Raw genomic sequence first — 27,619 nt, 5'->3', positions numbered from 1 at the left:
CTCGAGGACATACAATGCGAAGCGTTTTAACCTCAGGCAACGAGGAGGGTTCTTTACTGTTAGGGCTACAAGATTGTGGAATTCTCTACCACAAGAGGTGGTTTCTGCGGGTAGTATGGTGGCTTTCAAAAGACTCTTAGACTTACATCTCAAGGATCAGGACATTAAGGGCTATGTGAGATGATTACAGCCACACACACCTACACAGGTTGAACTGGATGGACTTTATTCAACCTCACCTACTATGTAACTATGTAAGTGCATGTCACTGAAGATTTCTTTTCTGCATTTACTCCTGGATTTCTTACCTGAAAATTTAAGTGTAGCCAGTGACGAACATGGTGAAAGGTTCCACCAGGACTTTGCCACAATGGAAAAATTGTATCAGGGCAACTGGAATCCATCAATGTTGGCTGACTATTGTGAGATGCACTGGACACTAAGTACAAGCAAACATTAGTAGCAAAATGCTTTTAGCCTTATTAAACTGGTTCAAAGCCTACATTTTTTTTTACCTTAATGCATTCCCTTAGTTAAGGTAAAATATTAGACATGTGCAGTTTGTTTTGTTCCGAATTGAAATTCGGATGAATTTTCAGTTTTCGGAAATTCGGATGTATCCAATTTTTCGAATTACAATAGTACCGAATTTAAACGAATCCAAAAAATAACAAAAAAAAAATTTGGACGAAATTTGAATTGGAATAGATTCGAATAGTTCTCGAATCAATTTAGTTTTAGTTTTCAAATTTGAAAAGTTTTCGAGTTCAAATAGTTTTCGATTTGTTTTTCAATTTCCAAAGAGAATAAATTAGAATAGAAAGTAAAGCAATAGAATAGAATAAAAAAAGAATATAATAAAATAGAAAGAATATAACCATATTCTGAAATTTAAATTTCAAATAGAATAAATTCAAATTTGATTACATAAGAAAAGAATATAATAGAAAAAAAATAGAATAGACTATAATGGAATAGAAAAGAATATAATTAAAAAACAACAGAATAGAATAGAATAGAATAGAATAGAATAGAATAGAATAGAATAGAAAGGATATAACTATGTCCCAAAATTCAAATAGAATCAATTTGAATTTGAAGGGAATAGAAAAGAATAGATTAGAATAGAATAGAAAATAACAGAATAGTATAGAAAAAACAACAGAATAGAATTGAATAGAACAAATATAACCACCTTCCAAAATTTGAAATTTGAATAGAATAAATTCTGAATTTGATTGGAAAATAATTGAATATAAAATAATAGAATAGATAAGAGTTATAATGCAATTGAATAAACAAATATAAAAATAATAGAATTCAAAAAATAATGGAATAGAATAGAAATAATATAAAGAATATAAAAAAAGAATAGATTGGAATATGAAGATGGTTTTGTTCTCTCTATTTTATTATTTTCTAAGCTATTTTGTTTTTCTATACTATTCTGTTATTTTCTATTTTATTCCAATCTGTTCTTTCCATTCTATTCAAATTTGAATTGATTCTGTTTAAATTATGGGAAATGGTTATATTCTTTCTATTCTATTCTATTCTACTGTTTTTTTTAAATTCTATTATTTTGTGTTCTAGTCTTTTCTTTTTAAATTTCAGAAGATGGTTATATTCCTCCTTTTTTATCCTATTTTTTTTTATTCTATTCTGTTCTTTTATTTTCTATTTTGTTCTGTGTTACTCTATTATATCATACTCTTTTATTTTCTGTTATATTTTTTTCTATTCTATCATATTTTTTCTATTATATTATTTTATCTTCTTTTCTATTTAATTGTCTTTGGAAATTGGAAAACACATCAAAAACTTTTCAAATTCAAATTTGAAAACTTTGAGAATTTGAAAACCTTTTGAATTCGAAAACTACTGGAAATGATGTTGAAAAATATTCAAATTCCCAAATTTTAATCTATTTGAATATGAATAAACAAAACAAATTTACAAAAACATAATAAATGAAATAAACAAATTTAACTAAATAAATGTATACAAATGACAAATCGAAACAAAATGAATTGAAACAAATTTTTTTGTTCTGCACATGTCTAAAAAATATTCCAGTACCTGTATCACCTCCTCACCCACCTTTACTTGTCTGAGTCCTCACTTGATCCAGTGTTGTGCCTGTCTGTACCAGCTCTCCTCGCTCTCCCAGGTTTAGCTGGGGCAGCAGAAGCCAATGGCTCTGTCTGTCAAATCCTGTGACGAGAAAGCAGGGGGTGGGGTTAAGCCCCGCTACCTGTGTCTAATGATGCAGGCAGTATGGCTCTGGATCAAACCTGCAGGTGCGTTTCCATAGAAAGCAGCTTTTTGGTGGCACACACAGAAGAGGAGGATCTATGAGTGCCCCAGAGGAGGAGGTTCGGGGCTGCTCTGTACAGTTCCATTGCATAGAGCAGGTAAGTATAGCATGTTATTTAAAAAAAAAAAGACATTACAATCAGTTTAAACTCATGCAGTGTGTCAAAAACATTGTGAATAAATACATTATAGTCATTAACCATTTTGATACCAAACACTGTACTCTTATTTTTTACTTACAGCTTTTAGAGTTTGTAATAGACAACCTAAACCATATGTTTTCTCAAAGCATAGGACTAATAGAGTAAAAAAAAGGTGCTAAAGAACTTTAGACCCACAATATTTGTGCAAAATTGAATTTCCTGACAGACTCCATGGCAGCATACGTTTGGGTAGCCCCGCCTCCACTCCTACCCTATAGGATCCCACTCCCATAAATCCTTGCTCCCTTTCAGCATCCGTGTTCTTTTTTTGTCCTCCTCCTGCACCTGTTTGGTGCTGAATTCCTACATTTTTGTTTTTTTTAAAGAAAAAGGACACAGGGACGTTGGAGTCAGCAAGATTTGAGTCCCCGATAAGCCCTTGCTGCTGCGGGGTACGGGGTGGGCAAGCTGAAGAGGAGCCTTAGATGCCTGACGAAGCAGGCCGTATGGCATGGCCGATGAGCCCTGTGGCTGCGGGTGGCCACATTGTATTGCCCCAGCAATGGAGTCTGTTTCCTGATTGCTGACTGGTGTTTCCCTGGTGTCTAGTGGTAAGCGTCCAGGATGGGTAAGTACTTTTTCCCTATGGTGTCCCTTGTGTTGGCAAGCGTATTTATTTATTTGTTTAAACTTCCCTGGTGGTATAGTGTGCGGCCCTTACCTTTCATTTTACTTCCTGGTGGTCCGGGAGGCTCTGTGTGCTCTGTCTATGCTGTGGAACGCTGTGCGTTCCATCCTCGGTATTCTCGGCCCTTCTGCGCATGCCTGCCGGCCGGACGAGAACGAGGCTTGGTTCGCGCATGCTCAGTAGCGGCAATTGCCGCTATTCGCGCATGCGCAATAGACACGGCGCTGACGTCATTGACGGCGCCAAATTTAAACAGCTGTCAGTCCCACATTCAGTGGGACTGACTGTAGACTGCAGCGTTCCGGTATTTTATCCCTGCGACTTCCAGGTATGTGAGGCTCATGGAGGGGGGGCTTGCTAGCACCTTGCCAGTTTTTGCTATATTTGTGTCTGTCTATTCCAGTGTACCTGGTGCCTTGCAGATGGATACTTCACCACTCCCCTGCGACCAGCCCTCTCTTAGGTAAGCATAGGGCTGGAGTGGGGGGGGGGGGAGGTGCGCAGGTCATTAGGTCACTCTTATTTCTGCATTCCTCTGTATGTCTCTCTTGCAGCTCCTCCTCTAGGCCCGAACAGCCTCTAGGCACGCGAGAAGATCGCCATGCGAAAACGCATCCTCGCTCTTCCTCCAAACATGGCTCCTCTTCCAAGTCCAGGCACCGCAGTAAAGACCGGTCACCAGTGAGGTCTTCACGCCAATCCGGCGGGAAAAAATGCTGGGGCTGTGATATTCGTCTGCTGGACGGAAAATCGCTATGCGACTCCTGTTATTCCCGAGCAGCGGGTGAAAGGGGAAGCTCTGACCGACAACTTGAGTCCATGGTCAAGCGCATAGTCAAGGACTCCCTGGCTGATCTTAATATGCGGCAGTCTCCAGTACCAGAACCATCTGTCTCTCCTGTTAGAGAATCTTCTGGCGGACGGGTCCTTGAATCGTCTGAACCCAGCCATCCCTCAGTGTTCGAGTCTGACAGCGATTCTGACCAAGATGAACCTAGTTTGGAATTCTCTTTCAACTTGGTTCCACCGTTAGTGAAAGCCGTTAGAGAAACCTTGAACTGGGAAGACCCAGTGGTCTCCGCCCCCAAGCAGAGAAAATATTTTAAGCAGCTGAGCAAGGAGCGGCTGAATTTCCCATTCATCCCTGAATTAGGAGAAATTATAACGGAAGAGCGGAGCAAGGTGGAGAGGAAAAACTCCATGGTCTCAAAATTGGCCAAACTCTATCCATTCATTGAAGAAGAGGTCAAACACCTGAAATCTCCTCCTTTGGTGGATGCGGCTGTTATGAGGCTGGTGAAGCATGTCACTTTGCCTCTTGAGGATACGGTTTCCTTTAAGGATCCCCTCGACAGAAGAATTGACACTGATCTGAAGCGTGTCTATCTTTCAGTGGGAGCTGCTTGTAAACCGGCCCTAGCCTTGGCATCCCTGTCCAAAGCCATGGAAGTATGGGTGGACAATGTTGATGATTCCCTCAGAAGTTTCTCTGAGGATGCAGCCAAGAATTCTCCTATCCAGGAGCTAAAACTGGCCTCAGCCTTCCTGGGGGAGGCGTCCATTGATATTATACGCCTGTTAGCACGAGGGATGCTATCATCTGTTACAGCAAAGCGTGCACTTTGGTTACGCCCTTGGTTGGCTGATCCTGCCTCTAAGCAGGTGTGGTGCCGCATTCCCTTTGAGGGTTCTTCCCTCTTTGGGAATAAGTTAGATAGCGCTATCTCTAGGGCGACTGGTGGTAAGTCGGGCTTTCTTCCCCAGGATAGGCGTCTTCTTGGTCAAAAGAGGCTACCTCTTAGAAAACAAAACTCTGATCGTGCCAGGGAGGCACGTAGCTATAGGCCAGGAAGGGAGTTTGGAAGAAACTGGAAATCCAGGCAGTCTTCCTTTCGGAAAGGCCCCAAGAGCAATCCGTCTGGGGATAGAGATACGACGAAGTCCTTTTGAGATTGGGCCCGCTCAGGCCAGTCAGGTGGGAGGTCGTCTCTTTCACTTTCGGAGGGTCTGGGCGGCCTCAATCCGGGATACTTGGGTCGTCAACACAGTCTCTGCAGGTCATTCTTGGACCTTCACCAGTATTCCCGGTGACAGATTTTTTCCTAATTCCCTTCCTCGGTCAGGCGACAAAAGAGAGATTCTCTTATCTTACGTAGACTCGCTAGTCACTCAAGGAGCAGTGGTTCCAGTGCCAGAATCCGAAAGAAGACTCGGAGTGTACTCTCCTCTGTTCATGGTGCGCAAGAAGAGCGGCGCCTGGAGACCAGTGATAGATCTGACGCACTTGAATCGCTTCATCAAAGGAGAAAAATTCAAGATGGAGACTCTATTCTCCATTCAGCAAGCCGTTCAACCGGGAGATTGGATGGTCTCAGTAGACCTGAAGGATGCATACTTCCATGTGCCAGTGGCAACAGAGTTTCAGCAATATCTGAGATTCTCGGTCGGCCAGCGTCATCTACAATTTGTATGTCTCCCCTTCGGGCTTTCCACGTCGCCTCGTACCTTTTCGAAGGTCTTATTAGCGGTGGTAGCCTTGATAAGACTGAGAGAGGTCCGTCTTTATCATTATCTGGACGATCTCCTTCTTCTGGCCCAAGACAAGTCTGTCATCATGGAACATCTAGCTCTGGTCATCTCGTCTCTAGAGAGGTTCGGCTGGATCTTAAACAGAGAAAAGAGCCATCTGATTCCCACTCAGTCCCTGGTCTTTTTGGGTGCGCTGTTCAACACCAAAAACAGTACCATCTCTCTGCCAGAAGAAAAGATTCCGGTAATCAGGGACAGAGTGTCTCTGGCTTTGTCGGCATCCCGTCTCACAGCAAAGCAATGCCTAAGGGTAATTGGCACCATGGTGTCAGCAGCCCCTATGGTGAAGTGGGCTCTCTGGAAGATGAGGCCTTTTCAGAGGGGTTTTCTTCAGCAATGGAACGGAGTCAGCAATTCTCAGCGAATAGTGATAACCGCAACCATGAAGAGCTGGCTTCCTTGGTGGCTACAGCTGAAGAATTTGCGCAATTGTCACTCCATAGCTCCATAGTGACATCAGATGCCAGCAACACCAGCTGGGGCGGTCATTGCGGAACAGAGATGGCACAAGGGAAATGGGACTTTTGGTCTCGCCAGACTGTGTCCAACATCTTGGAACTACGAGCGGCCTTTCAAGTGTTACTAGCCTTCGGCCACCTCATTCGGGGGAACCTCAGTCATGCTGAGGTTAGACAACACGACTGCATTGAGGAGACAAGGCGGAACTCGCAGTGCATCCCTGCTTCGGGAAGTAGAGCCAATAATGACCTGGGCTCAGGGAAACCTGGTCAATCTGTCGGCAGTTTACATACCAGGGGCTCAGAACACACAAGCGGATTTCCTCTCGAGAGCACAACTCAACAACAACGAGTGGTCGCTCCACGAGGATATGTTCAACTGGATCCTGTTCTTGGGGTTCATCCCAGAGGTGGATCTATTTGCCTCCTTCAACAACAGGAAGCTGCAGAAGTTTTACTCGAGAAACAGAGATCCCAGAGCATTCGGGGTGGATGCCCTGACAGATTGCTGGAAGTTTCACAAGGCTTATGCCTTTCCCCCAGTTCCAGTCATCTTTCAGTTCTTGCGGAGAGTCAAGATGGAGCCAGTCAAAGTGGTTGCAGTAATTCCGTTCTGGCCCAACAGACCGTGGTTTCCCCTACTATTCCAGCTGAGCTACCGAGACCGAGTCCCTCTTCCTCTCAGGGCGGATCTGCTGTCCCAGGGCTCCATCCTTCACCCATGCCCAGCCCGTCTGCACCTTCGGGTCTGGTTTTTGAGAGGGGAAGGCTGGAAGCATTAGGATGTCCGGAAGTAGCCATACCAACTCTTTTGAGTGCTAGGAGACAAAGCATGAATAAAACCTATGAAAGGATTTGGGCTAGGTTTACTTCTTTCCTGGAGTCCAAGGGAAAGTCCTGGTCATCTCCTGCCATGCAAGATATTCTGTCTTTTCTTCAGTCGGGATTGGAATTGCCTCTTTCAGTGAGCGCCCTGCGAGTCCAAGTCTCAGCCATATCCGCTTTCACAGGCATTACCTGGGCTGCACATCCTTTGGTCAGGCAATTTTTCAAAGGGGCAGTAAGGCTAAGGCCACAGAAGAAGCTGAGATTCCCCAAGTGGGACATGCCTTTGGTTCTTGATTTCTTATCCTCAGTTGGCACGAACCCAGAAGAGCCTATATCAGTGAAAGATCTCACCCTCAAAATAGTCTTTCTAGTGGCTATTATATCTGCAAAAAGGGTGTCTGAGATTCAAAGTCTGGGAAGTAAGGAACCTTTTCTGACTTTTTTCCCGGATAGAGTTGTCCTTATTCCAATGCTAGGAGCAAGGCCTAAAGTCACTTCAGTTTTTCACGAGAACCAAGAAATTGTTCTCCCTACTTTCAATTCATCGGCCGAACCTCCGGAAGTCCATCCACTGGATTTAGGCAACACGCTCAGACAGTATTTGGAAGCTACAGCCTCTTTTTGAAAGACAGATTATCTCTTTGTCCTATTGTCTGGGAAGAACAAAGGTATGCGTGCCTCTTCGAGATCAATTGCTTCCTGGATAGTAGAGGTGATTCAGTGGGCTTATAGAGAGAAGGGCTTGGTTCCTCCTAAAGCGGTGACTGCGCATTCTACTCGTGGTGTCGCTACTTCATGGGCAGCTTCAAGACATGTCGCTCCAGATGTGGTCTGCAGAGCAGCGTCTTGGTCGTCCATTCATACATTTATGTCACATTATTGTGTTGAGCCGGCGGCTCTTTCCTCTGTTGGTTTTGGTACTCAAGTGTTATCTGTTGCAGGTGTTAATTAAATTTGTCAGCATCTGCCCACCCAATTGTGTTTTGGCGAGTTATTTCCCAAACGTATGCTGCCATGGAGTCTGTCAGGAAAACGGAAAATTGATATCAAATACTTACCGTAATTTTCCTTTCCTGATGGACTCCATGGCAGCAGGAGTCCCCTCCCAGTTCCTGAGTAGGCTAGTTACAGAACACGGATGCTGAAAGGGAGCAAGGATTTATGGGAGTGGGGTCCTATAGGGTAGGAGTGGAGGCGGGGCTACCCAAACGTATGCTGCCATGGAGTCCATCAGGAAAGGAAAATTACGGTAAGTATTTGATATCAATTTTCAGTTTTCTGCTAAAAATATACTAAAATCATCATTAGCAGACACAAACAAAATTTAGCTTACAAAATTTTAGCCAAATGTTTTACTGGCTTAAGCTTTAAGCTAAAAGTCTATTGGGTTATTAAATAACAAATATTTGTAAATTTTAACTTGCAATTTTTTTCTTAAACTGTGAAAATCAGGTAGGCAAGACTGTAAATAAGCCATTTTCTCTAAAAAAAATCTTGAGGTTATTATTTTTCTCTAGCAGCTTCAGAGTTTGTAAAAGATCCCACAAACCATACATTTTCTGAAAACATATGACTGGTGAAATAAAAAGCAGGTGCTACTGATTGTTTAGGTCCTACTATAATTACACAAATGTTTATCAAAATGTAATTTTGGCTAAAAAAAAACACTAGTTTTCTAATTAACAAACACAAACACAACATAAATGACAACATTTCTGATAAATCTAAAAGAAAAAGCTAAAAAAAAATATTATTGAGGTATTAAAGAACAATTATTTGTACATTTTAAATTGTGCCTGCGAAACCGTGAAAATCGAAAGTACACAGAACTGTAAATAAGAATCTTTCTCTAAAAATTCTGAAGGTTATCATTTTTTACTTACAGCTTTCAGAGTTTTATAAAAGACCTCACAAAAAAATAAATTTTCTGAAATCAAAAGACTGGTAAAATGAAGAAAATATGCTAATTTTCTTTTTTTTTTTTTTTTTTTAGACTCTGCCATGTTTGCTTATCAAATTTGTTTATCAAAATGGCATTTTTGATTAAAAAAAATACACTAAAATCTTTATAAGCAGACTTATATATTGTATTGAGTTAATCAATAAAAAACATATGTAAAGTTTAAAATCTGCCTTTTTGGGAAAATCAAAGGAATGCACTGAAGTGACCATCAGCTTACAGCAGAAGGTGGAATGCAGCCACCATAGGGATTACTGACCTGGCCAGTTGGAAGCCATGCTGTTTCGCTGTAATCCTTATGGCAGTGGTAGTAAAAGAGTTAAAAGTTAATTCCATATTTCTCAAGATTCCTACATTATACAGTCATTCTGAAATTATATTTATTCTCAGTTTGAAAGGGCTATCCTAATCACCTAACATTTATCAGAAAGCACAACTTTTGAAAAAAATCATTGTCCAGTGTAGTTTATTTAACATTATGCCTCTCCAGTCTTCTTTAACCTAGTGTTATCATCAGATGCAACAGAAAATATAATTTCCTCCCACACTCCACAGACACTCTGGTAGGTTAATTGGCTCCTTTCTAAATTGGCCCTAGTATGTGTATGTATGAATGTGGGTTGGGGACCTTAGACTGTAGCTCCTTAAGGGCAAGGACTGATGTGAATGTACAATAAATATGTAAAGCGCTGCGTAAATTGAGGGTACTATATAAGTACCCGTAATAAATAAAGTAAAATAAATATCAAAAACACATTTCAAAAACAACTGGGAACTTGTACTTACATTAGAAAAGTTATCAGCATCCACAATATAATAGAAACACTCAATTTAGTCAGTTTCAGAGATTGAGACAGAACTGTACGAAAGACAAGGATTATTTAAAGCAAAGCATAATACTCAAAAACACATTTTTGGAAAAGGGGTAAAAGGGATACCTATTTATTGAAGCATTTCAACAATACCTACATGGGATACTGTATAAGCTGTAATGAATAATAATGTATTTTCACAACCAAGTATAATGAGTTTGACATCATGCACTGAGAAAAATAATAAAATTATAGAAAAAACATTGGCCTATTCTACTACAGGACTCAAAACTGGAAAAAGTAATTTCATAAGAAAATTATATATTCTGTGTTTTTAATACATTTACCAAATAGATATAGCATGCTGGGGGTTAACCAATAAAGTTGAACTTCTTTCTTTCAATCAACATTGATTGTTTCTAATCTTTTTGCTGCTAGCCTTAGTAAATATATAGGAAAGTATATTATATTTACTTGTTTTAAACTTTTTTTTTTTTACAGTTACTTCCTGGTTTCCAGGCCTAGGCAAATTATGTCATACATCCCAGGAAGAAGTAGAAGGGAAGAAGGCAGGAGGGGTTTTCTCAGCTAATCACACCGCGTGCCTGAGTTAAGCAAAGCTAGATTCCAGGAAGTAAATGTTACATACAGTAAATTATATGCCCTTACTCAAGATAGTCACAACCAAAAGTGCTAGGGGGTATTTTTCAAAGTGACTTTTCAGCAAACTAAAGCACGGAGATATAAATGGATGGATGAGTTTGCTTTTAGTATTAAAGTACTAGCCACTCCATTGTTCTGGCAGGCCTTAAAAAAGGGGGACCTGTCCCTGAAATGCATCATCCTGGCAACCTGTCACAACTATCAGAGGATGTGAGTGCACACATGAGAGCTGTCCCCGCTGACTGTCAGATATGAGCTGCGAATTCCACATCCTTACAGGTCTGACAGTAAAGAACCCTTTACACAGTTTAAGGTTAAACCGCTTCTCTTCTAATTTTAGTGAGTGGCCACGTGTCTTAATAAATTCCCTTTTTCGCTGAAAAGTTTGTTCCCTATGCTAGGGTCACCAGTACGGTATTTGTACATTGATATCATATCCCCTCTCAAGCGTCTCCTCTCCAGAGAGAATAAGTTCAATGCTTGTAGTCTTTTCTCAAAGCTGATATACTCCATTCCCCTAATTATCTTTGTTGCCCTTCTCTCTACTCTCTCCAGTTCCAGCACATCCTTCCTGAGGATTGGTGCCCAGAACTGGATGGCATACTCCAGATGTGGCCAGACCAGAGTTTTGTAGAGTGGGAGAATAATACTTTTGTCTCTGGAGTGAATCTCCTTTTTACATGCCAGTATTCTATTGGCTTTGCTTGCAGCAGTTTGGCATTGCATGCCATTGCTAAGCTTGTTGTCTACTAGGACCCTCAGGTCGTTCTCCATCTCCAGATTCACCCAGAGTTTCTCCCCCTAGCGAGTAACTTGTGTTCGTATTTCTGGCACCCAAGTGCATTACCTTACATTTATCAACATTAAACCTCATTTACCATGTACAGTAGCTGCCCACCCCATTATTTTGTTCAGATCTTCTTGTAAGGTTTCCACGTCCTGTATAGAAGATATTGCCCTGCTTAGCTAAGTATTATCTGCAAATACTGAGATTGTGCTGGTTATCCTATTCTCTAGGTCGTTTATGAATAAATTAAACAGGATTGGTGCTAGGACAGATCCTTGGGGGACCCGACTTTCCGCACCCGACCAATCCAAGTACTCCCCATTTATCACCACCCTCTGGACTCGCCCCTGGAGCCAGTTTTCAATCCAGGTACTCACCCTTTGGTCCATACCTATGTACCTTAGTTTGCACAGTAAGAGTTTGTGGGGAACTGTATCAAATGCCTTTGCAAAGTCCAGATACACTACAAATACAGGCCTTCCTTTATCCAGCTCACTTCTTTATAGAAGATTAATAGATTGGTCTGGCAAGAATTATTCTTCATGAATCAATGCTGATTACTACTAATGATACCATTTTTTTTACTAAAATCTTGTGTATAGTCCCCTATCATCCCCTCCAATATCTTGCAGACTACTGATGTTAGGCTAACTGGCCTGTAATTCCCAGAGATATATCTCAGCCATTTTTTAAATATTGGTACCACGTTGGCTTTTTTACAATCAGCTGGTACCATTCTCAGCAGTAGGCTATCCATAAAAATTAGGAACAATGGTCTGGCTATCACCTGGCTGAGTTCTTTCAGGACCCTCGGGTGTAAGCCATCTGGTCCCGGTGACTTATTTATGTTAAGTTAACGGTGCTTCCTGTGACGTGTTATTAACTTTAACATTACAAGCTGGGTTAATGTAGCCCCCCAATTCTTTTGTGAAGACTGGGGGAGAAGAATTTATTAAACACCTTTGCCTTCTCTCTGTCCTTTGTAGCCAGATTCCCTTTGTCGTCCTTTATGGGGCCACTGTGTTCTGCCCTCAGTTTCTTACTATTTATATACTTAAAGAATTTCTTGTTTTTTTTTTACTCTCTTCTGTTATGTGCCTTTCATGTTCTATTTAAGCCGCCTTGATTGCGCTCTTACATTTCTTATTGCATTCTTTGTAATGTTAGAATGCTGCCAATGACCCGTCAGCCTTGTATTTTTTGAAGGCCTTTTCTTTAGTTTTAATATGCATTTTTACATTGGAGTTTAGCAATCCATGGTTTATTTTAGGTCTTTTAAACTTATTCCCCTTTGGAATGCACTGGCCACTCCCTTTATTTAGTATATTCTTAAAGCACTCCCATTTTTCCTCCGTGTTCTTTGTTCCTAGGATTCTATCCCATTTTATATTGTCTAGCAAAGAGTGCAGTTTAGGGAAGTTTGCTCTTTTGAAAATTCAGTGTCCTTGTATTGCCCTTGTGTTTCCTATTTTATGATTTATACTGAAACTAATTGACCTGTGGTCACTGTTTCCTAAGTTGCCCCATATTTCTGCATCTGTGATCAGGTCTGTATTGCTAGTAATCAGTAGGTCTATTAACGCATTGTATCTAGTCGGTGCGTTCACCATCTGACTCATGAAATTGTCCTGCAAAACATTTAGGAAATGGCTAGCCTGATGAATGTGCAGTTCTTCTGCCCAGTCTATATCCGGATAATTAAAATCCCCCATTATAATTACATTTCCCATCCTTGCTGACATTCCAAGCTGTGATAGGAGGTCCGACTCCCCTATAGCATACAGCCAACCTACCTTCCCTTTGAAGCTCTACCCATAGGGATTCTACATCTTCCCTAGCTCCATTTGTGATATCGTCCCTCCTATCAATTGCACATTGTTCTTGATATACAGGCATACCCCTCGCCCTTTTTTAACCTCTCTATCTCTGCAATAAAGGGAATACCCATGAATGGTCGCCAGACAATCATGAGTGGCTGTCAAACCAAGTCTCCGAAATTCCCACAAAATCAAAATCCTCCTCATACCTTAGCAGCTCCAGCTCTTCCATCTTGTTAGCCATATTTCTAGCGTTGGCATACAAACCTCGTAAATTTTTTTCCTGTTGCATACTACACCCTTGTGTTATGAAGCTGCACTTTCTATTTGTCAGCCTACCTACCTTGGGTTTTGGATCTCTGGACACCCTACCGCTAATGTCCCCATTAATGCCCACTAAACCTTGCTCCCTGCTGGCTAATTGTACATCTGGACCCCCCCATCACCTAGTTTAAAAGCCCCTCTAACTTTTTGGCCATCTTCTCTCCCAGTATGGCTGCACCCTCCCCATTTAGATGCAGTCCATCCCTACTAAAGAGCCGGTAGCTGACTGAAAAGTCGGCCCAGTTCTCCAGGAACTCAAACCCCTCCTTACTACACCAGTTCCTCAGCCACTTGTTAACTTACCTAATCTCCCACTGCCTCTCTGGTGTGGCTCGAGGTACAAGTAGTATTTCTGAGAATACTGAAAGGTTCTACTCCTTAATTTAGCTCCTAAGTCCCTGAAATAGTTTTTTAGGACTCTCCATCTCCTTCTAACTTTGTCATTGGTACCCTTGTGTACCATGACAGCTGGGTCTTCCCCAGCCCCACCCAGTTATCTGTCCACCAGATCCGTGATGTGCCGAAACCGAGCGCCCGGTAAACAAAATACAGTTTGGCGCTTATGGCCTTGTTGACAGATTGCCCTCTCTGTCCTTCTAATATTTGAGTCCCCTACCACCAGAACCTGTCTTTCCTTACCCTTAGCCTTGCTCCTCCCCTCACTAGAGGAGTTCTTCCCCTGGCAGCTAGGGGCGTTGCTCTGCTCCAGCAATGCTTGTCCCTGACTGGTTTCCCTAACATCACGCAACAGGGTGTATTTATTGGAATGTTCCAGCCTAGGACTGGCCTCCTTGACTCTTCCCCCTCTACCCGTCCTAATTGTCACCCAACTACCCAGCTCTGTTTCCTGTACCCTTGTATCTCCACCCGCATCTGTACTGGCCCCTGCCGCCACCTGTCGGGTATGTTCCCAGCTCTCCTTAAAGAGGAGTTCTGACCCCCAGGAAAAAAAATAAAAGTAAAAATATTGTAGCTGCTGACTTTTAAATATTAGAACTTACCTGTCCAGAGTTCCTGCAATGTCGGCACCCGACTGCCCCATGAAGACGTCAGGTGATGAAACCGGTAGGGCGTGGCTTAGGACGCTGAGGCATCAACTGCAACGCATCACATTACTACATTGCTACACTGTATCCAGGCTCCGAGCATACTACACAGAGACCAGGACAGTGGAGGATTTGTTTACAAAGGCAGATTCCTTGTGTCTAGCAGACACCGGCCCATGTGAGTGTAACTAATTGCATTGACTTAATAAACTATTGCTTTACAATTTTACACTATGGTTGGCATTCCTTTCCCTGTTTATCCATATGGACCTTCCTGAGCCCTGATCCATCCAGGTGTGTTTTCAAGGAGAAGGTGTCTGGCTGTTTACTGTGGGAGTTTATACTTGCTTGTTGACTGGTTTATAATCTTACCAGCAATGCTTCTGGTGAGTTTCATCTGTACAAACTATTATAGCACTGTGGGTGAGAGGATCTTCACGTGTGAACACCGTGATCACTTCGTTTGTGATTAAGCAGCACTTTGCACTTAATCACTGGAAGATTTTTTGGATTTGTTTGATGTACTTATTATTTATAATATTGATTGATTTTTTTTACTGAATAATTTATATATATATGATTAGAGTCATTTTTTATGGCATTATCTATTTTTCACTAGACAACTTATATGCATTTTTTATATATCTGTTGATTAATTGTAGTTTTATAGTTTTAAATATTTAATATATTTTTTCCATAAATAGACAACACATATTTATAGCACTGCTATTGAGGATATATTGGCACAGTTTGCACATGTACTAGCACTTATAATTATTGTCTAATTACATTTTAATTTTCACATATAAACAGATATCAGTATTAGGATTTAATATTTAAACCACATTGATTAGACACAATGGAGACTAATCTAGGGGAATTGCGCTAATTATATACAAACCCAATTCCAAAAAAGTTGGGACACTGTACAAATTGTGAGTAAAAAAGGAATGGACTAATTTAAAAATCTCATAAACTTACATTTTATTCACAATATAATATAGATAACATATCAAATGTTGAAAGTGAGACATTTTGAAATGTCATGCCAAATATTGGCTCATTTTGGATTTCATGAGAGCTACACATTCCAAAAAAGTTGGGACAGGTAGCAACAAGAGGCCGGAAAAATTAAATGTACATATAAGGAACAGCTGGAGGACCAATTTGCAACTTATTCGGTCAATTGGCAACATGATTGGGTATAAAAAGAGCCTCTCAGAGTGGCAGTGTCCCTCAGAAGTCAAGATGTGCAGAGGATCACCAATTCCCCCAATGCTGCGGCGAAAAATAGTGGAGCAATATCAGAATGGAGTTTCTCAGAGAAAAATTGCAGAGTTTGAAGTTATCATCATCTACAGTGCTAAATATCATCCAAAGATTCAGAGAATCTGGAACAATCTCTGTGCGTAAGGGTCAAGGCCGAAAAACCATATTGGATGCCCGTGATCTTCGAGCCCTTAGATGGCACTGCATCACATACAGGAATGCTACTGTAATGGAAATCACAACATGGGCTTAGGAATACTTCCAGAAAACATTGTCGGTGAACACAATCCACCGTGCAATTCGCCGTTGCCAGCTAAAACTCAATAGGCCAAAAAAGAAGCCAAATCTAAACATGATCCAGAAGCGCAGGCATTTTTTCTGGTCCAAGGCTCATTTAAAATGGACTGTGGCAAAGTGGAAAACTGTTCTGTGGTCAGACGAATCAAAATTTGAAGTTCTTTTTGGAAAACTGGGATGCCATGTCATCCGGACTAAAGAGGACAAGGACAACCCAAGTTGTTCTCAGCGCTCAGTTCAGAAGCCTGCATCTCTGATGGTATGGGGTTGCATGAGTGCGTGTGGCATGGGCAGCTTACACATCTGGAAAGGCACCATCAATGCTGAAAGGTACAGTGGGTACGGAAAGTATTCAGACCCCCTTAAATGTTTCACTCTTTGTTATATTGCAGCCATTTGCTAAAATCATTTAAGTTCATTCTTCTTCCTCATGAATGTACACATAGCACCCCATACTGACAGAAAAACACAGAATTGTTGACATTGTTGCAGATTTATTAAAAAAGAAAAACTGAAATATCACATGGTCCTAAGTATTCAGACCCTTTGCTCAGTATTTAGTAGAAGCCCCCTTTTGATCTAATACAGCCAGGAGTCTTTTTGGGAAAGATGCAACAAGTCTTTCACACCTGGATTTGGGGATCCTCTGCCATTCCTCCTTGCAGATCCTCTCCAGTTCTGTCAGGTTGGATGGTAAACGTTGGTGGACAGCCATTTTTAGGTCTCTCCAGAGATGCTCAATTGGGTTTAAGTCAGGGCTCTGGCTGGGCCATTCAAGAACAGTCACGGAGTTGTTGTGAAGCCACTCCTTCGTTATTTTAGCTGTGTGCTTAGGGTCATTGTCTTGTTGGAAGGTAAACCTTCGGCCCAGTCTGAGGTCCAGAGCACTCTGGAGAAGGTTTTTGTCCAGGATATCCCTGTACTTGGCCGCATTCATCTTTCCCTTGATTGCAACCAGTCGTCCTGTCCCTGCAGCTGAAAAACACCCCCACAGCATGATGCTGCCACCAACATGCTTCACTGTTGGGACTGTATTGGACATGTGATGAGCAGTGCCTGGTTTTCTCCACACATACCGCTTAGAATTAAGGCCAAAAAGTTCTATTTTGGTCTCATCAGACCAGAGAATCTTATTTCTCACCATCTTGGAGTCCTTCAGGTGTTTTTTAGCAAACTCCATGTGGGCTTTCATGTGTCTTACACTGAGGAGAGGCTTCCGTCGGGCCACTCTGCCATTAAGCCCCGACTGGTGGAGGGCTGCAGTGATGGTTGACTTTCTACAATTTTCTCCCATCACCTGACTGCATCTCTGGAGCTCAGCCACAGTGATCTTTGGGTTCTTCTTTACCTTTCTCACCAAGGCTCTTCTCCCCCGATAGCTCAGTTTGGCCGGACGGCCAGCTCTAGGAAGGGTTCTGGTCGTCCCAAACGTCTTCCATTTGAGGATTATGGAGGCCACTGTGCTCTTAGGAACCTTAAGTGCAGCAGAAATCTTTTTGTAACCTTGGCCAGATCTGTGCCTTGCCACAATTCTGTCTCTGAGCTCTTCAGGCAGTTCCTTTGACCTCATGATTCTCATTTGCTCTGACATGCATTGTGATCTGGAAGGTCTTATATAGACAGGTGTGTGGCTTTCCTAATCAAGTCCAATCAGTATAATCAAACACAGCTGGACTCAAATGAAGGTGTAGAACCCTCTCAAGGATGATCAGAAGAAATGGAAAGCACCCGAGTTAAATATATGAGTGTCACAGCAAAGGGTCTGAATACTTAGGACCATGTGATATTTCAGTTTTTCTTTTTTAATAAATCTGCAACAATGTCAACAATTCTGTGTTTTTCTGTCAGTATGGGGTGCTATGTGTACATTCATGAGGAAGAAGAATGAACTTAAATGATTTTAGCAAATGGCTGCAATATAACAAAGAGTGAAAAATTTAAGGGGGTCTGAATACTTTCCGTACCCACTGTATATCCAAGTTCTAGAACAACATATGCTCCCATTTAGATGTTGTCTCTTGCAGGGAAGACCTTGCATTTTCCAACATGACAATGCCAGACCACATACTGCATCAATTACAACATCATGGCTGCGTAGAAGAAGGATCCGGGTACTGAAATGGCCAGCCTGCAGTCCAGATCTTTCACCCATAGAAAAATTTGGCGCATCATAAAGAGGAAGAAGCAACAAAGAAGACCTAAGACAGTTGAGCAACTAAAAACCTGTATTAGACAAGAATGGTACAACCAGGGGCGTAACTACAGGGGTTGCAGGGGTTGCGATTGCTACCGGGCCCCATGCTCCAGGGGGCCCAGTAGCAAACCAGTGGGTGAACGTACCATTCCTATTCCTAAACTTGGGCAACTTGTCTCCTCAGTCCCCAGACGTTTGCAGACTGTTAAAAATGAAGAGGGGATGCCACACAGTGGTAATCATGGCCTTGTCCCAACTTTTTTGAGATGTGTTGATGCCACAAAATTTAAAATAAATTTATTTTTCCCTTAAAATGATACATTTTCTCAGTTTAAAAATTTGATATGTTGTATTCTGAATAAAATATTGAAATGTGAAACTTCCACATCATTGCATTTTGTTTTTATTCACAATTTGTACAGTGTCCCAACTTTTTTGGAATAGGGTTTGTACATACTTTTTATTGCACACATAGCACCGGCTATGGTTGATTGGCTGCATTTCTGACAGGTTGTTGTCATTTTTGTAAAGACTCTCTATTTTTCCAAAAGAACTCCTAGGCACTAGTTTCCCTTACTATTTTTCACTTTTTATACTTTGTGGTTGGTAAATTAAAGACGTACACCCTGGTATAGAAAGTCGGTGTGGTGTGCCTGAACCGACGTAAGGGGGTAGCCTGTAAATAAAGAGGGCAAAAGAGGAAGCAAACATCACACTTTATTCATTACAACTTCATGTCACAAGCCTACAAAAAGCTAGTCTCAACTCATTCTCTGGGTGAGGAATATAAACCTGAAAAGCGTCAGACTCCCACCGACCAAGCCTTTTGATGATGTGGCCTGGCGTGTTGCTCCCGGAGGCAGCTGATGCCGCGCCTATCCGAAAGGAGTGGCCAGAGTGCGCCGCAGGGTCCCAACCCAGTCTGATGCATGGAGTTCGGATATAGAAAATGAACTTAGTCGTGGTGAGGGGAACGCCCAGCAGCGTAAAAAGCGGAGCGTGGCTGGGAGAGCAGGGTCTGAGCCACAAAATTGTCCAGAACTTTGACAGGGCACCAATTATTCCCCGATGGGTAAAAAGGGATAGTAAAAGGGGGGCCCACCTGCCTGGTCTTGGAACACCGGAGTGACAATACGTAGTGATCCCCCCATTTGACCAAATCTCGTCTGAGGAGACATGAGCGACCCTCCGATAGGGAAGCTACCGTGAACTCCCCGGGCCTGAGAAAGCCATAGAAGGCCAGATACATGGCGGTTTTTACAACTGAATTTGTGAAGGGCTCAAAAGGGGCCATGTCCAGAAAATCGGAGAGAGCCCGTAATTTCTCCCCATCTATCGGCAACCGCCTGACCGGGGTATGGTGATCCACTTTGCCAATACCTTTCAGGAGGTTCTTTAATGGATATGCCCTGAGAAAAGGAGATGAGTTCGGCTGGTGCGTCAGGACATGATGTTGAACACCAGACAGGTACAGTTTGATGGTACTGGCGGATAATTTAAGCTGGAGGTGGCAAAAGGCAGCGAAGGCGACCATTGTCTGAACTGAGTGGTCGTGCAACCCAAATTCCACTGAAAACCTCCGGAAGATGGACATGGCTCAGTCATAAGCCTTCCTGGTGTTAGATGACAGAGCCATCCGGGCCAACTCCCGACCATGCACCACAATCCGGGCTAGTCCAGGACTAGTTCCTCGAACTCCGGGGTCCGCGTGGGGCATCTGTCGGCCGTCGGGTGGAGGTTGAAGAATACCTGCAATTTAGACCGGGAAAGAACGTCAGCGGCTGAGTTGTAGTGACCCGGGATATGTTCACAGTAAAGAAAAAACTGGAAGGTGGCTGCTACCAAGGTCAGCCTGCGAACCAGCCTCATGATGGTCAGGGATGATGACCGGCCCTTGTTAATAATGTCACAGGCAGCCTTGTTGTCACTAAAACACTTGACTGCCATCCCTGACCAGCACCTACCCCAAGTGACAGCAGCCGCCACTATAGGATATAACTCAAACAAAGCCGAGGTCTCCCGGAAAGCAGGTAAGGCAAGTGACTCAGCCGGCCAACTATCCCTGAACCACGAGTCCCCAAAGATGGCTGCGAACCCGGTACTGGCGGCCGCATCCATCCAAAACACGGGGCACTGGGAAGAGATGGGCGGGATGAACATAGAAATGCCGTTCCAGCTTTCCAGGAACTCAACCCACATAGCCAGGTCCGCCCTGGCAGGGGGATCCAAGTGGGGGATGACACCCTCCGGAAGACCTGGCAATAACCGCAGCAACCGGGAGATGAAGGACCTGCCCTGGCGGATGATGCGCATGGCAAAGTTCAACGACCCGATCAAGGACTGCAGATCTTTCCTCGAAAAAGTCCCTAGTTCCAAGAACCTGCCTACCACCTCGCGAATGCGCCTAAGTTTGTCCTCAGGGAGGCTGGACTGCATGGAGATGGAATCCAAGGTAATCCCCAAGAAATCTAACCTGGTGACAGGTCCAACCGTCTTGCCTGGTGACAGAGGGACCCCTAAGGTAGAAAATGAGGCCATGGTGCTCCTCAAACTGACTGGCGTGCAGTTGCTTGTTCGACCAACAAGAAATCGTCTAAGCAGTGCAAAACCGTGGGGCACCTGGTGTTGTTCAGAAGGAGCCAGCAGAGCGTCTCTGCAAAGGTATCGAAGACCCTTGGACTGCTCTTGGACCCGAATGTGAGCCTGATGGCAAAATAATATTCCTCCCTCCACTTGACACAGTGAACGTGCCATAAAGAGGGGTGAATGGGCAGCAGCTTGAAGGCGTTGGCTATGTCCGTCTTGCTGAGCCAAGCAGCCCTGCCTGCCCCTAAAATGGCTTGGATGGCATTGTCCACGGTGGTATAGTGGAGAGAGAACTCGGCTGAAGGGATAAGAGAATTCAGGCTAGGCTTAGTAGAAGAATGAGGAGCCGACATGTCGATTATTAACCGCTTTTTATTGGCTGAGACTGACTTGTGGAAGTCAAAAAAGGTAAAATCCCCGTATTTGTGCCCTAGATCCACGACCTTATGCAGGTAAAGATCCAACTCCTCCCGGCGATGTGGGTAGACGGAACACAACACGTCCCTGTAGATTCCGAAGGCCAGGACAAACTCTGGAATGGTGAGCTTCTTATTGAGCCTGGGGTCCCTGGCCTTCATAACTACGGACAAATCTCCGTAGTTGTAAACCTTATTCTCAACCATATCCTGGGAGGCAATAAGGAGAGCCACCAGGTTTACATCCTTCCCCTCCAGGATATCCTTGCGGAGAGCTGGGGGGACCATGTGGGCCGGGGCGATGATAGGAGATACCGTAGTAGAGGGAAAGAGGGGAACTGGGGGCCTACCCTGATCACTAAAGGGAGCTGGGGTCTGCACCGGCAAGGAAGGAGGAGGACCCCCGTGAGCTGGACTGGCGTCCTCCAGTTTGGACAGTCTATCGCCAATGGACTGCAGGGAAGACAGGATGGAGTCCAGGGTCCCTTGCATGGCTGACCCACAGCCCTGAGAGCTGGTGCCCAGTCCAGGATCTTCTGGATGTTCTGACATCAATCTAAATAGTTCAGCTTTCCTTGCTGTGGCTGGGAACGGGATACCCTTCTGGCGTAGGACCGCCGAGATCTTCGGGATGGTCCAAGATCCGTAGGAGCCCAGCGGAGATGGATTCCGGAGACCCCTGGGGGTACCAGATCTGACAGGGGTGCTAGGTCTGGCTGGCATGGAGGGGGAGGAAGATCCTTCGTCCAGGATGGCTCCTTGAGGCCCGCTGTTGAAGGAAACAAAAATAGAACGCCCAAGTCCGATTAACGACCGTAACGTACCCGGAGAACAACTGGCTGGCTAGCTAGTGCTCTGAGGCGAAAAACTTAACTACCCCGTGACAGGTGAGGCCCTGCTAGATGCCAAGTGGCAGGCGAGAGGCTCTACCTATGATTTGGGCGTGGGGCGTGAGCCACTGACGTGGTGGCGGGAAAGGTTGGCCTCTCGGTGACAGTAAAGAATCAAAACGTGTGGCCGTGACAGGTGAGGCCCTAACTATAAACCCATGAGAAGGGTGGAGCGAGGCGCTAGCTTTGGTTTGGCCCGAGGGGCGAAGAATCTCCGTGTTGAGATTGGGAGGTTGGCCTCGCGGGACTGGCTATGAAGGGGGGAACTATGGGGCCAGCACCTGAACCCTAACAGCCAGTTTACTCGCCCTACGGGGGGGACAATACATGACGAAGAACAACGCAGTTGAAGTGCAACAGCGAATAACAGTGCCTACGAGGAGGACGAACGACATGAAGTGTAGTATGTGCACAGAGGTGGTGAAGCAGTGACGGAACAACTGGAACCGGATGACATCCGCTGGTGATACACAGAAGGTGTGAAACGAGCCTGAAGCGTGACCGGAAGGTGCCTAACCACCGGTCGCATGGCCAGACAAGGTGACTAAGTGTGTGGAGGCCCAATGAGATGGTAAGACTGGCCTAGTAGTGCCTATGGGCAACGCCAGAGTAGCGTCTGTGATGACTAAAATAAATGCGGAGCCGTGTAGTACACAAGGAACCTGCAACCTGTAGTAGTACCTGATGCCGGCATTGAAGGACATGATGCGAACCTGGAGAAAATAAGGCAATCGGTCAAGGGAGGGGAAAGAGAAGAGGAGAAGAGAGAGAGAGAAACCAGAAGCCGCAACCCATGTCCCCCCACTTGTAGATACATGTCATGGAGCCAGGAAACAGGAACACATACCCTGCAAATGCTGGTGAGACCCCCCCCCCCTGAACCCTGGGTACCAACCCCCCCCCTTCCTGTCCGAGGCAGAGCGACCCCCCCCAATGAACAAGGTAGCCGTGGCTTAGCAAGAAGCAGGCAGTGTAATGCAGGAGAACGTGTGTAATAAGGTAGTCGTGGCCTTGACAGAGGCAGGCAGTGTGTGCAGGAGAACACGTGTAATAAAGGTAGCCGTGGCCTTGCTGAGAGGCAGGCAGTGTGTGCAGGAGAACACGTGTAATAAAGGTAGCCGTGGCCTTGCTAAGAGGCAGGCAGTGTGTGCAGGAGAACACGTGTAATAAAGGTAGCCGTGGCCTTGCTGAGAGGCAGGCAGTGTGTGCAGGAGAACATGTGTAATAAAGGTAGCCGTGGCCTTGCTGAGAGGCAGGCAGTGTGTGCAGGAAGACACCTCCCCCCCTCCCCCCCCATTCCCTGCAGGTACCTGACCCCCTGCTGACCAGCGGGGAGATGCAGCGGAGTGAAGCTGGCAGTAGATGAATGTGCAGGCGGCAGCTGGAGGCGGAGGAGTTGGGATGGTCGGCAGCGGTGGAGGAGCTTGGCACCGGCGGAGGAGGTGCTGGGATGCACGGTAATGGTGGAGGAGCTCGGCGCCAGCAGAGGTGTCCCTAACGTCTCGGGTCCCGACCGGAAGTTCGGTCCTCGAGGCAGCGGTTTCCGGCCGACGTCAGGTGACTAACCAGAACACCTGACTAAGCCGAGTGACAAAGCCGAGCAGCAGCAGGCCGGTGTAGGAGAGGGGCGGCGCTATAAAGCCCGCTAGCTCCTCCCACAAATACCGGCCTGCGGCCGAACACTTGTCAAGGCATTATTTTAATAAAACTACTACACGATGAGATTATTCTTTTCTGGCTTTTGTTACCTATTGTTCATGGGAGATACTGTATATATTGTTGAATCCTATGGTGAGATTGGAAGTCAAGTCGGTGAATCCTTTTCTTCTCTGACTTGGTGAATTTTTAAAAGGGCTTAGTAGGCCTTCATTGGCCAAGAGGGTCTGCTGAGTTAGCATTTTTACCACATGTGGTGGAGCACATTGTTTGGAATATAAAAAGAATCTTCTATTCACTGTTTTTAATCACTTAAGCCCCGGAAGATTTTACCCCCTTCCTGACCAGGGGGTATTTTGCGTTTCGGCACTGCGTGACTTTAACGGACAATTGCGCGGTCGTGCGACGCTGTATCTAAACGAATTTAGCGTCCTTTTTTCCAACAAACAGAGCTTTCTTTTGGTGGTATTTGATCACCTGTGCGATTTTTGATTATGCGCTATAAACAAAAAAATAGTTAAAATTTTGCAAAAATAGCAATATTTTTCACATTTTTTTATATGAAATTCCCCCCCAAAAAAATGTAAAAATCTAAATTTTTTAACATTTTCGGCCAATTTGTTTGATGCTACCTATGTTTGGTAAAAAAAATCACAAAAAGTGTATTTTGATTGGTTTGCGCAAAAGTTATCGCGTTTATGAACAAAGGGAAAGATTTTTGTCATTTTTGTTGTTTTTTTTAACGCGTAATGGCGGCGATCTGCGATTTTTTTTGCGGTACTGCGACATTGCGGCGGACAGATCGGACCCTTGACTGACATTTTTGACACTTTTGGGGTTACCAGTGACATTTCTACAGTAATCAGTGCTATACATATGCACTGTTACTGTAAAAATACACTGGCAGTGAAGGGGTTAACTTTTTTTGAGAGGGAGGGGCTATGTGTGTCCCTAGGGGTGTGATTCTAACTGTGATTGGCTGTGGCTTGAGATGTATGAACAGTGATCAACGGTTCTACATAGTAGAACCGTATGATCATCATTCATACACCGGGGAGAATGACAGGCGGCTTGTTTACACAGCCTGCCTGCCTTTCTCCCTCTCCCCCGACGATCGCAGAGTGACCGGCGGACATAGGGTCATCGGGGGGGTCCGTGACCACGCTCGCTCCCTAGACCCTCACAGGCTAGCGACGTAGACCTACGTCACTTTGCCTATGAGGGGCTGACCGCCGACGTAGATAGTCGTGCGGCGGTCGGCAAGTGGTTAAAAACGGTGTTGGAACGCTAAATATTTAAAAAAAAAATTGTTTATTAACCACCTCATGTCTGCGCTATAGCCAAAAGGAGGCTACAGTGTGGGCCTAAAGTGCGGGGAGGATGTGCCAGATCGGAGTAATGGGACAATCCCGACTCTACCACATACTCAGCTGTCAGCCGATGACAGCTAATCACTTGATGTAAACAGAAGCCGTTTGTTTGCTTTTTTTTTTCCTCACGCTAAAAAAATATGGCTTCTGTAAGAGGGACATCAGTCCAATGCTGTCTCCACCAGTGCTGCTAACCAGTATTCACCAGTGCCACCTACCAGTGCCCATCAGTACTGCTAATCAGTGCCCATCAGTGCTACCAATTAGGGCCCATCAGTGCCTCATCATCAGTGCCACCTATCAGTGTCTATCAGTGTGACCTCTCAGTGCCCATCAGTGCCACCACTTAGTGCTCATCAGTGCCACATCTCAGTGCCCATCAGTTCCCTCTATCAGTGCCACCTCTCAGTGCACTTTAGTGCCACCTATCAGTGCAGCCTCATCAGTGCCTCCTGATCAGTTCCCACCAGTGCAGCCTCATCAGTGCCCAACAGTGCCACCTATCAGTGCCCATCAGTGCAGTCTATCAGTGCCCATCAATTGAGGAAAGAAAATACCTGTTTGGAAAATATAACATTTATGAAAACATGTTTTTTTCTCCTAATTTTCCATCATGTTTGCTTGTTTAGCAAAAACATTAATAACCCAGTGGTGAATAAATACCACCAAAAGAAAGCTCTATTTGTGTGAAAGAAATGATAAAAATGTCATCTGGGTACAGTGTAGCATGACCGCACAATTGTCATTTAAAGTGTGACAGTGCTAAAAGCTGAAAACTGGCCTAGGCAAGAAGGGGGTATATGTGCCCAGTAAACAAGTGGGTAACGTTTAGGGCATACTGTTTCACCATAATAGGAACAACCAATATCTTGAGAAATAATCAAAAGAAATGGGTTACCAAAAGATAAAGATGTATATACAGCTTACAACTTTGAAAAGATGAAATACAAATCAGTATGCGGTCCTCACTAGGGACAAGTCACTAGGAGGGTTATCAGCACTAAACATGGAAAGGTATTATAAAGCAGTGATATTTTCTTGAATGATAGAATGGACAAAGGGAAATCTTGGGAAAAGATGGGTCAAAATTTAAACTACACAAAATAACACTCAATTAAATAAAACTATATGGATCCCACCAAATTTTAGGGAAATACAACAAGAAACACCTGTAATGACAAAAGTGGTATATAAGATTTGGGATAGGGTTATTAACAGTTTAAATAGGAATATAACTCCCCTTGGATATCACTGGAAGGCACAAATTATTTCACACCAGGAAATGAGAAACACTTTGATAATTGGATAGGAAACAGGCAGCTAAAAGACATTATTCACAAAGGTGACATTAGGACATACCAAGAGTTAAATTTAGGTAAAAATAATATGAAACTAAATGAATGAAGGTATCTCCAGCTGAAACATTTTGTGAGGTCGTTACCACAGCCAATTAGATCTGAGAAATAACTAAATATAGTGGAAAAAATATGCAACTCGGCTGATAAGCCAAAACACAGCATATCCCAAATTTAAAGGATACTAACAGAAGGGACATGTATGGAGAAACCTCCATTCATGATAAAATGGGTAAAGGAGATAGGGTCACAACTGTCAATAGATGTGGGTACCATTGAACTGAACTATAAATGTTTGTCTAAATGGTACATAACACCAGTAATAGCATACAAATATCAATCAGCGAAAATGGATAAATGTTGAAGAGGATGTGGGGTTCTAGGGACAATGTTCCATATTTGGTGGGACTGCCCCAAGTATGGAGACTACCGGTTGAAAATCTGGCAAATTGTTAAGGAGGTTACCGGGGTGACTGTTCCTGATGATCCATGGTGATGTTTGTTCCATAGAACAACAATACTATTAAAACAATATAGAACTACATTGGTTCCTATCCTATTGAATGCAGAAAAGGGAGTAATTCCAAAATAATGGTTGGAAGCGGGGAGTCCAACCCTTAAGGAATGGTGTAATAGAATCAACCATGTTTATAATATGGAGTATATTGGTAGCAGGGACGAGGAATCATTAATTCGCTTGTTAAAAAAAATTGGGAAAATGGGTAGAGTTTAAGATATCCAGTAAATATGTTGAAATTCGGATAACTGATCCATCGTAGAAGTTGGAATACCTGTCAAAATAGAGGACAGACAGAGAGTATCATCAAGTTGGATATTGATTATTAAGTAAGAGGAGAGGGGGTACAGGGGGAGGGAGGGAGGGAGGCATGGGATTATGGAAAAAATAGATAATGCTTTATGAAATTTTCTTTTTTTTTATTTTTGCTTTTTCACTGTAAACAGCATTTAAAAACCAATACAATTTTGATAATAAAAAAAAAAAAAAAAAATACAACTCAATGATTTCTGGAACACATTAATAAGCTTTTTCTTTTTTTTTTTTTTTCTTTTTTGATATTTTTCACACACTTGTTCACTTAATTTTATATATTTATATGTAAAATAGTTCTTGTATTTTTTTTTTTACATGCATAC

Source organism: Pelophylax lessonae (assembly GCF_965119305.1).
Source record: "Pelophylax lessonae genome assembly, chromosome: 13".
NCBI lineage: Eukaryota > Metazoa > Chordata > Amphibia > Anura > Ranidae > Pelophylax > Pelophylax lessonae.
The sequence above is the reverse complement of the archived record's forward strand: the minus strand, read 5'-3'. Positions refer to the sequence as shown.